Source organism: Palaemon carinicauda, chromosome 41, assembly GCF_036898095.1.
Source record: "Palaemon carinicauda isolate YSFRI2023 chromosome 41, ASM3689809v2, whole genome shotgun sequence".
Lineage (NCBI taxonomy): Eukaryota > Metazoa > Arthropoda > Malacostraca > Decapoda > Palaemonidae > Palaemon > Palaemon carinicauda.
In genome coordinates, this window is record NC_090765.1 from 45,444,538 (window position 1) to 45,460,290 (window position 15,753).

General features: G+C 37.4%; 1 pseudogene; it reads left to right on the forward strand.

The window, feature by feature from the left end:
* Positions 1–11,317: 11,317 nt before the first annotated feature.
* On the forward strand, positions 11,318–15,056 carry LOC137632581 (MFS-type transporter SLC18B1-like; annotated as a pseudogene).
* Positions 15,057–15,753: the final 697 nt, after the last annotated feature.

Here is a 15,753-nt window from a genome sequence, read left to right on the forward strand (position 1 = left end):
ATTTCTGAAACTGCCTTCGTGTAGTTTGGAAAGGGGGAGTGGGTCGGAAGGGTTCAATCTCTGTGTGCGTGTGTGCATATTTATCTAAATATTTAGGCTTTAAAAATGAAATGACAGACATTTTCATTACTTCTGCTAAACTGAAAAATGATGCAATGATGCTATTTACGTACTACCCCCCTCTAAAATCACTAGTGCTTTAGTTCTCTCTCTCTCTCTCTCTCTCTCTCTCTCTCTCTCTCTCTCTTTTTTTTTTTTTTTTTTTTTTTAGCGAATGCAAACAGATCGTTAACTTGTGGCCCCTGTCTAGTTCATTCTCTGCGGATAAACATAAGAATGAAAACCACTGAGGCCAAGCACTGGTGGAAGAGATAGCTATGCCTCGTAAATAAAAGAAAGGAAAGGAGTATCGTCTGTGCTGCAGCATCAGTGTTTTCTGGAGAGGAAGGCAAAGGTCACTCTTGATATAACCTCGCCACATCCCTTTGTTATTAGCTCCGGTCAATATTCCTATTAACCCACGGCATTGTATTTATAGATGTAAAACCTCTGTATTTAATTCTAGTATTGTCATTACTTAAATTTTTGTGTAAGTGTCTCTATACTTGGTTACAATGATCAGGCTTCCATTTTCAATCCCGAAAAATAAGTAGAAAAGATATTGTGTTCACCCATTACATGGATGAATGTATGCTAAGAGATTTGAATAACTTTTGATAGTCTGTCTTGGTTGTTTCATTGTGCAGCTTAACCTTTATTTATATTTTTATTGCCTTTTTTATTATTTTCTTGCAGAAAAGATAATTTTCAATTTCATCTGCTATATTATTGGGTTATAGTTAAAGTTTTCATCCATGATTGATATGATAATTTTATCATGGATTAGGTAACAATTTTGATTATATATTGAATTACTGTGGATTAGACGCATCTCTTTTAACAAAATTCAATGAGAGAGAGAGAGAGAGAGAGAGAGAGAGAGAGAGAGAGTGTGGTATCGCTTCTCACAAATAACTTACAAATCATTACCCCCATGATTTTATCAATTTTCTTTATTGCTCATGCAAGTGTCAAGTATCGTGCTTTTGGCGTACGAAGCTTGAGCATCATCGCCACCTGCACCGGAAATGACCGGAACAAACGATGGCTCCAGTGAGCTTGCTGACGTCACTCAACAGATCGCACTGCACGAGATTTGCCCTCTTGCCTAAGGCCAGGAGTTCATCGGCACGTGTGCTGAACTCTCTTTCCTCTGTCTGTTCATTCCTTGACTGACTTTTCCTAAAATTATTTATCTATTGTACCTCTCATGAATGGCAGAGACAAGGGGCAGTGACATTGTCCTAGTTAGCAGGACAATGCCGTAGACAACAAATGCAGCCGTTTCTAGGCCACCGCATGTCAAAGGTATCAGACATGTCCTTTTTTTCATGTCTGGGTTTTGGCCATTTCATCACATTAGCCATTGGGGATTGGTGAAGTGGGAGATTTTTCGTCTGATTGCTCACAGCAAAACGACCTATACTCAATTTTTTTTAATGAGGCGCATTTACACCGACTCACAGCGGTGCCCTTTTAGCTCGGAAAAGTTTCCTGCTTATCTGATTGGTTAGAATTATCTTGTCCAACCAATCAGCGATCAGGAAACTTTTCCGAGCTAAAAGGGCACCCCTGCGAGTCTGTGCAAATCTGCCTCACTAAAAAGAATTGACTACAGTATGGGTGGCCCTGACTAGTACAGCTTTGCTGATCATGGCGATACACAAACCCTTTCATCACGTTAAGGTATCCCAACTCAGAGACTGACCATATATATTATGATCAATGCCCAAGCCCCCCACTTCGTCTATGCTAGTGTCAGGGAGGACCAGGCAATGGCTGCTGATGACTCAGCAGGTAGACCTATAGACTCCCCCAAATCCTTTGTTAGCTCACAAGGATGTTGAGGTTGCAGACACTACACTTGAGCCGGACTCGAACCCCAGTCCGGGAAATCACTAGGCAGGGATGTTTCCAATAGGCCACCACTTTAGATCAAAATGTATTGATATTTATGATGGTGATTTATAAATTTTGTAATACAATTCCATTGGCTGGAAGTCATTAACAACAAAATAATGACTAAAGTTTTCGGAAAGCGTTGAAAGGTCTTTGCGAAGAACCAGGAAAATCACGTTCAACGCTGAAAGTAAAAATGAATGTATATACACATACGTATGGAAACGTGCAGGAATGTTGACACAAACATTATAGAAATATCAATATATGAGAGTAATGTTGGTAATTTTTGTGACCATTATGATATTATGACTTGAGAAATCTAAAATTATATTTGTATTACTTTCAGCAATAGATACTTGAACTTATCTTTAGTAAAAAAGGATATTTAAGCTTAAGAATCTGAACATTTTGCTGGTGTACTGACATAATTATATAAATGAAGGAAATAATTTTAAAGGGATATTTTTTTCTATTTGAGCTGAAAATATAAAAACTATGATTTTGTACCTCAAACTGGGCTGATAATGTAAACAATACTTCTCAGACTGCAATGTTAAAATATAATAGAATATGGATGATTTTACCTAAATTCAAGTAGTAAAATGAGAATTGGTTGGAATTTTTTAAGATATTGACTTGTCAATTACCCGAGTTAAAGTTCATGAGGAACCTTGAATCAGCTGTTAGATTTGCTGAAATTTACTGATTCATTTCATGTTATCGGTGCTAAGTAAAGTGTTAATTGACAATACCTACATAGTGGCTTCGTTTCTTCTTTGTAACTCAAGAGTATTAAGAATGTTATTATTCCATTAGGGTTGATAGACCGTTGATGTAAAGCTCAAACATGCTTACGTTTATGAAGGGAAAGGTAAAGATGATTAGAAAAACTGAAATTGTTCTTTTTCTTGATGGGAAGTTTTAAGCAGGAAACATTTCGCACATACGCAATTGACAACTTATTACTCATAACAAGTCTTGGCTTAACAGCCCGGCCTAACGAGACTTGGCATAAACGCCCGGCTTGATGAGGCTGCCATTTCGGTTGATATTACTTTCCTCTTCTCAAAGATTTACTTTGCATTATAACTGTGCTGTTACAACCCATTTCTTCTACGGATTAACGGAAACCCGAAGGCTAACCTGTTATTATTTACTACTTTGTAAATTTCCCACCGTAATTGATCGTATTAGAGCTTTAGCAAGGCACAAGTTAAACAAGCCACTTCTGACTTATTCTGATTAGAGTTTATGAATTCATAAATTCTACTGAATGACTCTCTCTCTCTCTCTCTCTCTCTCTCTCTCTCTCTCTCTCTCTCTTCATATGGAGAAAATAATATCCCTGAACCAATTCTAATGATTTGAATATGGGAATAACCAACAGCTGAGATTGCTAATCGTGTTGCTGGTTTAGATTAAGTTACGCCAATTTGGCACATTGTTGACAGTCTATAGTGTTAGAAAATATGTCGTCATCTTATAATTCAGCAACTGCGGTCTTAAGCAATCTTTCTTTGGCTATATTTGTTCGATACAGGCAAACACATGCTAATGAAGCAAATTATTTTGTATTGCAAATACAAAAAAAATAGAATAAAGTTTTGGCATAATATGAATACTTTTTTCCAATTCCATGTCATTACAATTTCTAGTCTGAAAATTTTTATTATTTGAAGAAAATATGTTTGCATCAAACATTTTAGATCGTTCTTTAAAATATTCATAATGTTTTAGAAATTACTTAAGAATCTGCATCTCTTTCAATTGTCTTATTTCTGAATGAACCGAAAGTATATCAATTCTGCTTAGAAATATCTTTAACATATGTGATAGGTTTCTAATGATTGCAGAATATTTATGGTAAACGGTAGGAAGAGTTGTATAATAAATATGTTTGTTTATCATTTATTCTGAATTTTTATTGCAATGGCTTTTCGTATCTAATTTCGCTGGTCCTCGTTAGTGATTTTCTTAGATTTTTAGTTGCAGTTCCGAGATGTGTTGTTCAACCCATGACACTTTCTCTTTCATTCTTAAGATTCTTCCCTGAAAGTTGATATAATTTATAATCATGGCATACGACCCACAATGTTGTGGAAAGACTGATTAAAAGGAAATATACCTTTGGTTTGATGAAGCTAAAATACAAACTCTGAAACTAAATTTCCGAACTGATTCCATACCGTTAATCAATAATCCTTCTAAGAAATCTGATGACCATTTAGAATCCACGATAGCATTCATGTTGCATTTCTCGTTTTAAAAATACAACTAGAAAAAGTAATTACCAATTAAATAAATGTTTTACCTAGGTTTTTGCTTGTTATTGTCCGTCTCTGCATACAATTAATTATAAGGTGCATCATTTAATATATGAATGCTATTCCTGTAGATTTTTTTTTTTACTGATTAATGGAGTTATAGACTTTATAAGACTGGCAACATTTCAGTTTATTAGATTGTGGGATGTTTTTGAACCATGAGTGTATTTATATTTTACATTTGAGTCTGTGCACTTATACTTTTTCCTCAGAAAGCCTGTTTTCTATTAAGGCCGCATATCAGAAAACAACGTGTCGTTCATCTGGTAGCTAGAGGGACTTTTAAAAATATGTTCAAACCTCTTGAGTGTGCATTAAATATATATATATATATATATATATATGTATGTATGTATGTATGTATGTATGTATGTATGTGTGTGTGTGTGTGTGTGGAGAGAGATATTGGTATGTACTGTATGTCCACATGTAAAAGTATGTATCAGAAGGCATCTTATTTAAAAAGTAAAAGCGAGCCTAGTTCCTTTCATAAAATCTTTTTTTTTAGGGGGAAACATATATAACTATAAATGTTTTCGTGTTGCATTCCATGAGATCATTGATAAAAGTTAATCTACCTCAGCCTTTTCTAACATAGGCTGAAGAATTTTGAACAAACCTTTTCCTATAATTCTAGAAAAAGGGCTGTTTAAATATTTTTATGAAAGTTAATGGTTATTTTGTGAGTCTCTCTCTCTCTCTCTCTCTCTCTCTCTCTCTCTCTCTCATCGCTTGAAAATCTGACGTGCAGAAACACAGACATTCTGTGCCCTAGTGACGTAAGATGATGTACTAAAGGGTCTTTTCGACGACTTCCATGTTACGTGTCTGTTCTCATGAATTGTGTCGGATACATCACTGTTCATAAGGTACCCTGACCTCAATTGATTTATTTTTCATCTTTTCTGCAATGATGTAATGTACTGCTTGACCCTGATCTTATTTGTTTTTCTTATCAAGTTATTTGCTCTCTCTCTCTCTCTCTCTCTCTCTCTCTCTCTCTCATATATATATATATATATATATACAGCAAAATCCATTCGGAAATAATTAAATATTTCAAAACTGACTTTTGCTGTTTATGAAGCAACTTGACCCCTGTGACAGTAACACACACACACGCACACACACACACACATATATATATATATATATATATATCATCTCTCCTACGCCTATTGACGCAAAGGGTCTCTGTTAAATTTCGCCAGTCGTCTTTATCTTGAGCATTTAAATCAATACCTCTCCATTCATCATCTCCCATGTCACGCTTCAGTGTCCTCAGCCAAGTAGGTCTGGGTTTTCCAACTCTTCTAGTGCCTTGTGGATCCCAGTTGGAAGTTTGGTGAACTAATCTCTCTTGGGGAGTGCGAACAGCATGCCAAACCATTTCCATCTCCCCTCACCATGATCTCATCCATCTCTCTTGAATTTTCATTTCTAATCCTGTCCTGACATTTAACTCCCAATATTCTTCTCAAGGCTTTGTCCCCAAATCTACAAAATCTGTTTGATATTGTTTCATTGTCATACCATGACTCATGTCCATACAATCACCGTTCTTACGAAACTGATATATAGCCTGACTTTTATAAGTAATTTCAGGCGATTTGATTTCCAAATTTTACTCAACCTCGCCATTGACTGATTTTCTTCTTTCAATCTTTCATTAAACTTCAATTCTAAAGACCCTGTGTTAGAGATCATGGTTCATAAATATTTAAATGATTCTACCTCATTAATTCTTTCTCCTTTCAATGATATTTCATCTTACATTGCATATTCATTTATCATCATCTCTGTCTTTCTTCTATTTATCTTGAGTCCAACCTCATGTGATATTTCATGCATTTTGTTAAGCTAGCATTGTAAATCCTGTGGTGTTCTGCTAATAAGGACATTGTCATCAGCATACTCTAGGTCAGCTGATTTCATATCACCAATCCAGTCCAATCCTTCTCCACCATTTCCATGTTTTCTATGCATTACAAAATCCATGAGGAGGATACACAACGCAGTTGACAACACATTCCCTTGGAGTACTCTACTGTTCACTGGAAATTTATTTGACAGGTCTCCACAAACATTAACTTTGCTCTTGCAATGCTTTTGAATATATATATATATATATATATATATATATATATATATATACATATATATATATATGTATACATAAAACTTTATGCTGACTATTCATATACATACATAGTAAGCATGCAAATATAGTCCGATCAGGATGCGAGAGAACTTCAAATCAATCAGTCAATCAAATAAGAGTCCGAGGAAAATAAACCCGATCTCTTGAATATAAAAGCTTCTAACTGTTTAAACCCCATATCAATAATAAATAGAGAGAGATCTAGCCAGTAAATTAGGTAGCAGATAATCTTCAAAACTCGCACATTTGTGGTTATTTTCTATATCAAAGTATTAGTAGTATTTCTGTTTTTGTGAATGAACACGGATCTATGAATCTCATGGTCAAAGACGTTCGTAAAATGATTAGAACTTCTTGAATAAGTCCAATATTAGGAAACGCCGTTTCATAGAAACCTTTTGATATTTAGGAAACGGAAGCTGTCGTTTGGGAAATTGGGTCTTTTAAACATAATTCTTGGATTGTAAAGTGTGACATGCCATGGCAACACCATATGTATGCTTTCATAGGCAAACTTTTTACTTGGATTGTCAGATATTTTACCGTTTGTCCTATAGGTAGAGGGTCAGAGGTGAATGAGTTGTTGGTGAAGGGCGTATAAGTGTTATCGACAGCCCAATAGCTACACACAAACATGCATATATATATATATATATATATATCGATAGATAGATAGATAGATAGATATTCACTACGCACCGTTCTCAGGAATAAGACCTGTCGTAAGGTATAGGGAGTCATATATCAGTTGTGGTCGATGAGTAACCATAGGAAGATTCCGCTAACTCTCTCTCTCTCTCTCTCTCTCTCTCTCTCTCTCTCTCTCTTGCGTGGTGCTGTGGACGAGGAGGCACGAATGGTTGTGTTTCCCACATTCTAATATTCCTTTGAATTACGTACCTAGATGTTAGTCGACTATTGCGGGTCGCAGCGAGGTCCGAGATTTAAAGGAAAATGACAACTAGAAGTGAGTGTAAGACTCTTCATAGGAGAATTTTATACTATCGACATGGAGGGCCTCGATGAGGTAATCCTTGTCCCTCCGTGTGGTGAAACCATCCATCCATCCATGTAATTTGAATACTCCTGTCTGTCTGTCTCTCTCTCTCTCTCTCTCCTCTCTCTCTCTCTCTCTCTCTCTCTCTCTCTCTCTCTCTCTCTCAGTTGTCAGGTCTTGTTTGGTTTCTGCTACATAAGGGTGAAAAGAAAATCGAGCTCATAGATGATGTTACCTCTAGGTTCATCCCGTGGGTCTACCTTTCCAACTCAAATAAGTGAGAGCTGTCAGCTCTTTTTCCAAGATTGCGTGGCTTTTCTTGTGCATTTCTGCAGAAAGTTTTTGTTATTAGGAGTCATCCTGTAGCATAGGTTATGTGCCTTTTATTAACAAGGGTGTGCAACTGATCAGTTGAGCCCTTTTCGTTAGAGTACTTACCTAAGAAATTCTTGAGTTATGGTTAATTTGACCATTCATCAGATGTAGCTTTTCAAGAATGGATAGATACTGATTATAAGGAGAGACCAGCGGAAAAATTTGCGCTAAATTTACACTGCAAGTTAGAAGTACAGTATGATTTTGAAGTACTGAAATCAACGTTGATTAAAAATATTAGTTGTGCTCTTGTCTCGAATTTTTAAATGAGTTGTCACTTTCAATTTCATTACAATAGTAGGACGAAAAGACCTATCCGCATGAAGGACTTCATCTCGGGGTCTCCGCCCTCATTTCCTCATTAACTAAGAAGCTTGCAATTTTCTTCCGAATTTCCTTTTGCTGATGTTTTAGATTCATATTCTTACGAGTTATCAGCATATCTGAGTGAGTGGAGACAAGCCAACATTAAAGGTTTAAAGGCCGCTCATGAATGACAGAGGCAAGGGACAGTGACATTGCCCTAGCAATCGGGACAATGCCCTAGAGACTGACCATATATTTTATGATCAGCGCCCAAGTCTCCTCTCCACCTAAGCTAAGACCAGGGAGGGCCAGGCAGTGGCTGCTGATGACTCAGCAGATAGACCTATAGGCTCCCCCATACCCACCAACCTTAGCTCACAAGGATGGTAAGGTTGCAGACACTAATGGCACTAACGAGTCAGAGCGGGATTCGAACCCCCTCCTGACAAACATCAGACAGAGACGTTACCAATCAGGCCACAACAACCTTAGACTTAAGAGAAATTTAATAGAGTGGAGAAATATTCACTTGCTAGAAAGGGAATCATTAAACGTGAACCTCCGAAACAGAGTAGCTAGAGAGAGAGAGAGAGAGAGAGAGATGAGGAGAGAGAGAGAGAGAGAGAGAGAGAGAGAGAGAGACGGCAAGATAGGAATATCAAGAAATCGACGGGTATATATTTAAACCAATCTTCACTTTCTTTTAATATAGCAAGTTTGCAGTATTAAGAAATCCTCCGGAGTGATGACTCGTTACCTCGGTACTAGTTTTTTCCCTCTTTTCCTTCACTCCCATTTTTGCAATGTTGAGGATACCTGTTCTGTCATATCTCCATTCATGTAACAGGATGCATGTCATTGATATGCCTAGCATGCACGCGTTTTTGTTTTGTTTTGGGGTGGGGGGGGGGCGAGATTTATAAAAAAAAAAAGGAGGACAAGTTTTAGGTTGGCGTAATGTTTTCATATTTACATATACTGTGTGTATATATATATATATATATATGTGTGTGTGTGTGTGTGTGTGTGGGTGTGTGTGTGTGTGTGTGTGTAGAGAAAGTATTGTGACCAGTTGGATCTTGGAATTAAAGGTATAAATTGAGTGAAAGCGTCCTTCGTAAATGTAATCCGGGCTTAATTGAATGAGTATTTTTAAGATATCTTGAATATGAAGGATATAAGATATGAAGTCTATTGATGAGAGATACTGGTGGGAGTATATTCAAGGATATAAGAAAGGAGACTAAGAGGTTGAAGAAAGGAAAGACGCCAGGGGTCAATGTGATTACATGTGAAATTGTGCATTATATTGGCGGCTGTGTGCTTGAATGACTGACCCGTCTGTGTAAGGTGTATCTTGTTGAGAGAAAGGTTCCATAGGAATGGGTAACTGGAATTAAGGCAAATGTAAGAATAGTAGGGCCTTGATGTTACTTAGTAAAACATTTTGGATTGATAAAGTTAGACAGTGAATAAAAGGAGACTTGAATTGTACTTTTAAGACAAGATGGAAATCTATAAAAGGATTGTTGAGCCAATCTTCTTTTAAGGAAACAAAGTGAGGATATTGGATGCAAATGAAAGAAAAAAATGGTTGAGATAATTTATTTGCGTAGTGTACCGTAATTGGTGTAAAAAGAATTAACACGGCGGGAATTGTAGAGATGCTTAGAGGAAGTGGTAAAACGGTTACCAATTTTGATATAGGTCAGACATTTAAAAAGTCAAAAGACAATGATATAGCAAAAAGAACGCATGATTCCTAATTGCTATGAAATGTGAGGAAAGGAATGCCCAGAAAGGATGTGATAGATGATGGGAAAGACTTATTGGAAAGGAAGACCCTCGATATCAGGAAGTTCCAGTATGTACAAGATAGAAGTGACTGGCAGATCTTGCGTAGGGGGTTTTGAGGCTCAGTTGCTACGCTTTATACAGTATGTAAATGGAGGAAGTGGTCGATGTTACGTAAATTAGTAAACATGGGCCCATTCACGATTCAGTATTTGAAGGTGAATATGAAAGTCGACTGTTGGACTGTTGTGTTCTTTTTGTAGGGATGGAATTTAGTGTCTTAAGCTCCCTGTTCGCGACAGGTCAGTCTCAGCTCACTACATTTGACTGACATCCAGGTACAGAATTTGTTAGTAGCTTGGGTAAACTGGGATATTATAGAATTTTTCTGAGACGGTTCGAAATAGTTTCTCTAATGCTGGGATGGACATTGGTACTCGGAACTTCTCATTGTTGAGACAATTGATAAAGAATGGATTATAGGATCCAAAAATATCATGTCGATTTTAGATTGTTTCTTTGACACTTATGACAGATTCATGTTGTGTGTCTTCTTGATTAATTGGAGCAGCTTCGAGTATCAAGGTTTTGGTTTCTTATGTATTGCCTCAGATAATTTTGCAATGCATCTCTGTTTATACTGTGGTTGAAAACTCTCCCCAAAATATAACACTTCATTTACCCATGGTTTTATCTGAATGGGAATTTTTCCCATAGTATTGTGTGTGTAAGTCTGTGTGTATATATATTATATATATATATATATATATATGTGTGTGTGTGTGTATACAGTATGTATATTATATATATATATATATATATATATATAGTATGTGTATGAAGAGAAAGAGAGATTGGAAAGAAAAAAATAAGACTTTCAGTAAGAGACCTTTACTTTATCGATTTTTTAACACAGTAGAGCAGCGACTAAGGTTACCGAAACCGTCATTGGGAGTGAATAGTGATAAATTTACAATTTCTCAGACGAACGGTCCGTCAAGATATTTATGAGAGAGAGAGAGAGAGAGAGAGAGAGAGAGAGAGAGAGAGAGAGAGAGAGTTATAGTAGATTAGATTAGAGTAGCAACTCCTATGCAAGATGCGTCGTAGCAACGGAATGACGTTGCCGGGTGAGTTTGAGAGGCTTCCAAGTTCCCGGTGACTTGCAGGTGCCTATTGGTGTTTCTTTGACCCCTGTGAAGGAAATTAACGTCCCTCCTTCATTCCCTGAGGTCTAGCACACCATTATCTTACTCGATTATTCCTAAGATACGTCTTTAAATCTTGCATTTGTAGTATTACGTCATGTGGGGCGTTTGCGATAATGCTGGTTTAGTAATGGGTCGGTGATGGGGCCATCTGGATGGCCCGCTGGTCGAAGTAAAACCACCGGCTTATGCGCAGGCGCTGCTCAGTCAGAAGAGAACCGGTCCAGAGGCAGGACCCGAAACCCAGAACGGTGCTCTTCAAGTTATAAGTGGACAGTTTTGCCGTTCGCAAATCTTTATTTGTAACGATAAGATGTGCTTGTGAGATGCAAGTCGATTTCACAATTGGATATTTAAATTAATTTTTATATACGATTAACTTAACATTTTAAGGAATTTTGGATCATTGTTACCGACTTGAAGATATAGCGAAGATGGCATACACAAGGAAGCAGCTTATCACGCTTGTCGTATTCAGTGCTGCACAGTTTTGCAATGCCGTGTGCGTATCCTTGCAAGCTCCGTTTTATCCTGCCGAGGCCGAGAAGAAGGGCGCCACGGCCTCGCAGTACGGTTTGGTGTTTGGCATCTTCGAACTGACGGTGTTCCTCGTCAGTCCCATCTACGGAAGGTTCCTCAACAACGTTGGTGCGAAGTTGATTAATAATGTTGGCATTTTTTACCGTCTCCATCATGTGCATACTATTTGGGTTTCTGGACAAAATTGAGGACACCACCACCTTCATCAGCCTCTCCTTTGCGGTTAGGATCATCGAAGCCATGGGCAACGCCGCCTTCGTCACCTCCGCCTTCAGCATCATCGCCAAAGAGTTCCCGAAGAACGTTGGGGCGGCATTTGCCACAATGGAAACCTTCTTTGGGTTAGGGCTTATTGCCGGGCCAACGGTGGGCGGGGCCCTTTACGAGCTGGGTGGTTATACTCTACCGTTTTTGTCGATGGGTATTGTCCTCGTGCTGGCTGCCATTATGACATTTTGTTTACTCCCGTCGACAGGAGTCGAACCCATCGAGTCTGAGAACTCGCGAGGACATTTGTTCGCAGCTCTTCGTCTCCCATCGATCCTCCTCGCCACGTTCGCCATTATATCTACCTCCATCAGTATAGGTTTCCTCCAAGCCACCCTGGAACCCCACCTTCGCCCCCTCGAGTTGACGCCATTCCAGATGGGTCTTATGTTCGTGCTGAATGGGGCTACTTATGCTATGTCGGCGCCTTGCTGGGGTTGGCTTTGCGACCATTGGTTGTCGCCAAGGTCTGTCATAGCCTTTGGCGCCGTTACTGTGGTTGTAGCATTCACATTTGTAGGACCAATGCCTTTCTTGTACATGGAAACCTCGTTGGCAACTTGCATTGCTGCGCTAATCATCCACGGCGTTGGCATGGGAGCCCAGCTTGTTGCTACCTTTACTGGCGCTCATCGCGATGCGGTCAGCAATGGTTTCCCTGATGATCTGGGCACCTACGGCCTCATCTCTGGTATCTGGACGTCCGCCTTCGCCCTTGGCTGCTTCATCGGGCCTTCCGCTGGCGGTGTACTTTTCGACTACATCGGATTCAAATGGGCTACCGTCATAGTAGCCACCCTCCACGCCCTTGTGGCCATCGCCACGATCTCCTTCATATGCTGCAAGGGGAATAATCCCGAACCAAACCTTTATTCCAGCATTCACGATTCCCTGTCGCAGAGTAAAGAGGAAGAGGAAGCCCTAATAGCGGGGAGGAGGTCGCACAACGGCGACAGGGACTCGACCTACGGGAGCGCCGGGTCTTCACAAGAATGCTTACACGTTTGATTGGGGCTTTCATGACATGGCGACGTGTCTTGAATAGGTACCAGTCAGAAGTATCTGTTAACTAGTTCAATGTGATTCGTAATGGTGCTATTTGCTGAGTAGATTAAGATTACCAGGTTAACGTTAGTTTGCCATTAATTGTTAGAAATTCTTTTACTGCATGGGAACGTAAGTTTTGTTTTTCAAATGGAAACCACCTGTATTTTGGTTTTAAGTTATTTAAAGACACTATACTTATTTTGTGAAAGCCCGAAAAATTATGATTAGTTTTTTAAATCGAGAATTCATTATGGAACTATAGTATTGTTAATCCTTGTTCGTTAAAGTGCGAAATGTTTTTGGTTTAAAGAAATTCTTTGAAATTAACCGTTATGTTTCATAGAAAATCTTCCATAATCATGCGAAGAGTTTTAATTTAAATGAGATATGCATACCTTTTTCCGAATTGTACAAGCGTGTGTTGTAATTAAGGCTTTACATTAGGTTGTCCTTGAGGTTTTACATAAGTTTGTAATTGGGTCATACATTGAAAAACTTTTGAATCTTTTATACAATATGGTTTGTCGTTTTGTCATTGAAGTACATAACCGTATCGAGTTTGTCAATAGGGCTGTACCTCGTACAAATGTCCGCTTGTTTTTTCTATCCAAGAAATTTAATGATAACTGTGATCAGAAAATGTAATCGTAGGTTGTATTATACTCAAGAAGCACATATACTAGACTTGTTCAGCCATTAATGTACACTTAGCGTGGAAAGTAATAACTTGTATGGAATATAGTAGTTGCAAATAATAACAATCACTCAATGCAATTTGACCTGGAATTGAATTACCAGAAATGAAGACTAAGAGAATTTAAATTTCAGAGGGACCACTCATAATGTTCCTTTATCTAATCTTTGTCTCTTGTCACCTTATTCGCGTAAAGTGGTCGGATGTGGAAGAATTTGATCATGATTGTAAAATTGGGTGAAAGTATCACGTGATATAGTCTACAAGTGCTCTCAGGTTATGGGTAATTTTTGTTTTTGAAACTTTTGATGAATAAAATTTCTCAAATTCCACAGGATACTTTTGTAGAAGTGGTTTGCTATAATGTAACGATATTTGAAATTAATATTATATTAAATACATTCAATTTTTTGCACAGTATGTAAAAATTAATGTATTATTGTACACAGTTATATCTACTTATGCCAAATGTGAAAGTGTGTATATTTTCAACTTGACCATATTTGATAATGAAAAGCTATATTTTTTTTAAGGATCTTTAAATTGATTTAATATGTTACATTCTAATGGTACTTTGAAGGTGAATACTCCGAAGAAATGCGAATAAGGCTATCAATTTTGACCAGTGCTGTTGTTAAAGTTTCAAAAATTACGAATAATAAAAACACTGTTATCCTCCAGCATAAATGTTGGAATGAACGTTTCCAAAGTCTTTTAGGTGTAATGGTAAAATGTTTGTATTTAACTTTTCATGTCTTGTAAATATTTTGTCTGTGATATTCCGAAAGAAAATTGACTTCGAATATACAAAGAGTGAGGGAACACTTACCTGGTTAATGAAGATTTAATAATGGCTTGGATGAATTTAAGGTTATAAAGTGAAACCTAAAAGTATTATTTGTTGTTTCTGGTGTTGTGCTAATTTTCGGTAAAATAGAAAGTTAGCTTCATATACCTGTTTAAGCTGAGGATAAAATCTTGTGATTTTATTTCATAGGTTTTTGTCCGAAAAGGGTGTTTTGGCTGTGGCACTTTGTACTTTTTATGAAGTCTTTATAGCCAATGTTATTGCTGAAACATATGGTGCTTGCATATTTGGTTCTCAACTTATGTTTAGCAGTAAATGTATATTTAATTTTGAAATTTATAGTTTTGCAAACAGTCGATTACTGTAATATATTTCTGTAAATACTTTGTATATACTTTTTCATGTCAAAATTTTCTCTGTCGAGTTAAAATAATCGATGTACAATTTTAAGCAGTATTTCGATTTTTTTTTTTTTATGGAACGCCTTAATTTCATGTGGATAATTCTGTACTACATCTTTTTTTTTACAATATATGTGGGATGTATGTAAGATATTTTTTATTATCCTTATCACTGGTGCGGGAACTAGTAAAAAAAGGGAAATATTTATATAATCCAAAGGAGTAAGTCTTATTTCTTATTTTTGTCATTGAAATATTTTTTTTCCCTTTAACAAAGATTAATCAAGTATGTACATTTATAAGACACGTGCACATTTTTCCATTCAGTTATTTATGAGCTGAGAGAGAGAGAGAGAGAGAGAGAGAGAGAGAGAGAGAGAGAGAGCGAGCACAAATGGAAGGAATGAAAAGTGTGAAAGCGTTACCATTTATTAGTTAAAAACCTATTTATTGTGGATGCCCTGGGCAGAGGATTATAATTCAGACTTAAAGACATGATCCAACTTTAATCAAGTATGAGGTAAAAAGTGTACCTAAAATTTCAGCTCGACAGGAAACGACGGGTACAATTTTGATTAATCAAAATCGGACGTATTCTGTTGCACAATTTCCATACAGTCTGCCAGTGAAATGGTCCACGATGTTCAACATTAGATCAATTTGATTTTTTTTTCTGGAAGGCTTTTGCACATAAGACATGGCAAGATCATTCTTCATACTAGTCGAGTTTCGTTGGGGCAGGAGTTCACTAATAGTGACTGTCAGAACACTGGGGAATTAAAGGCAACCAGGAGAATTCTACTTTTCAACAAATCTATTACTTCTTGGAG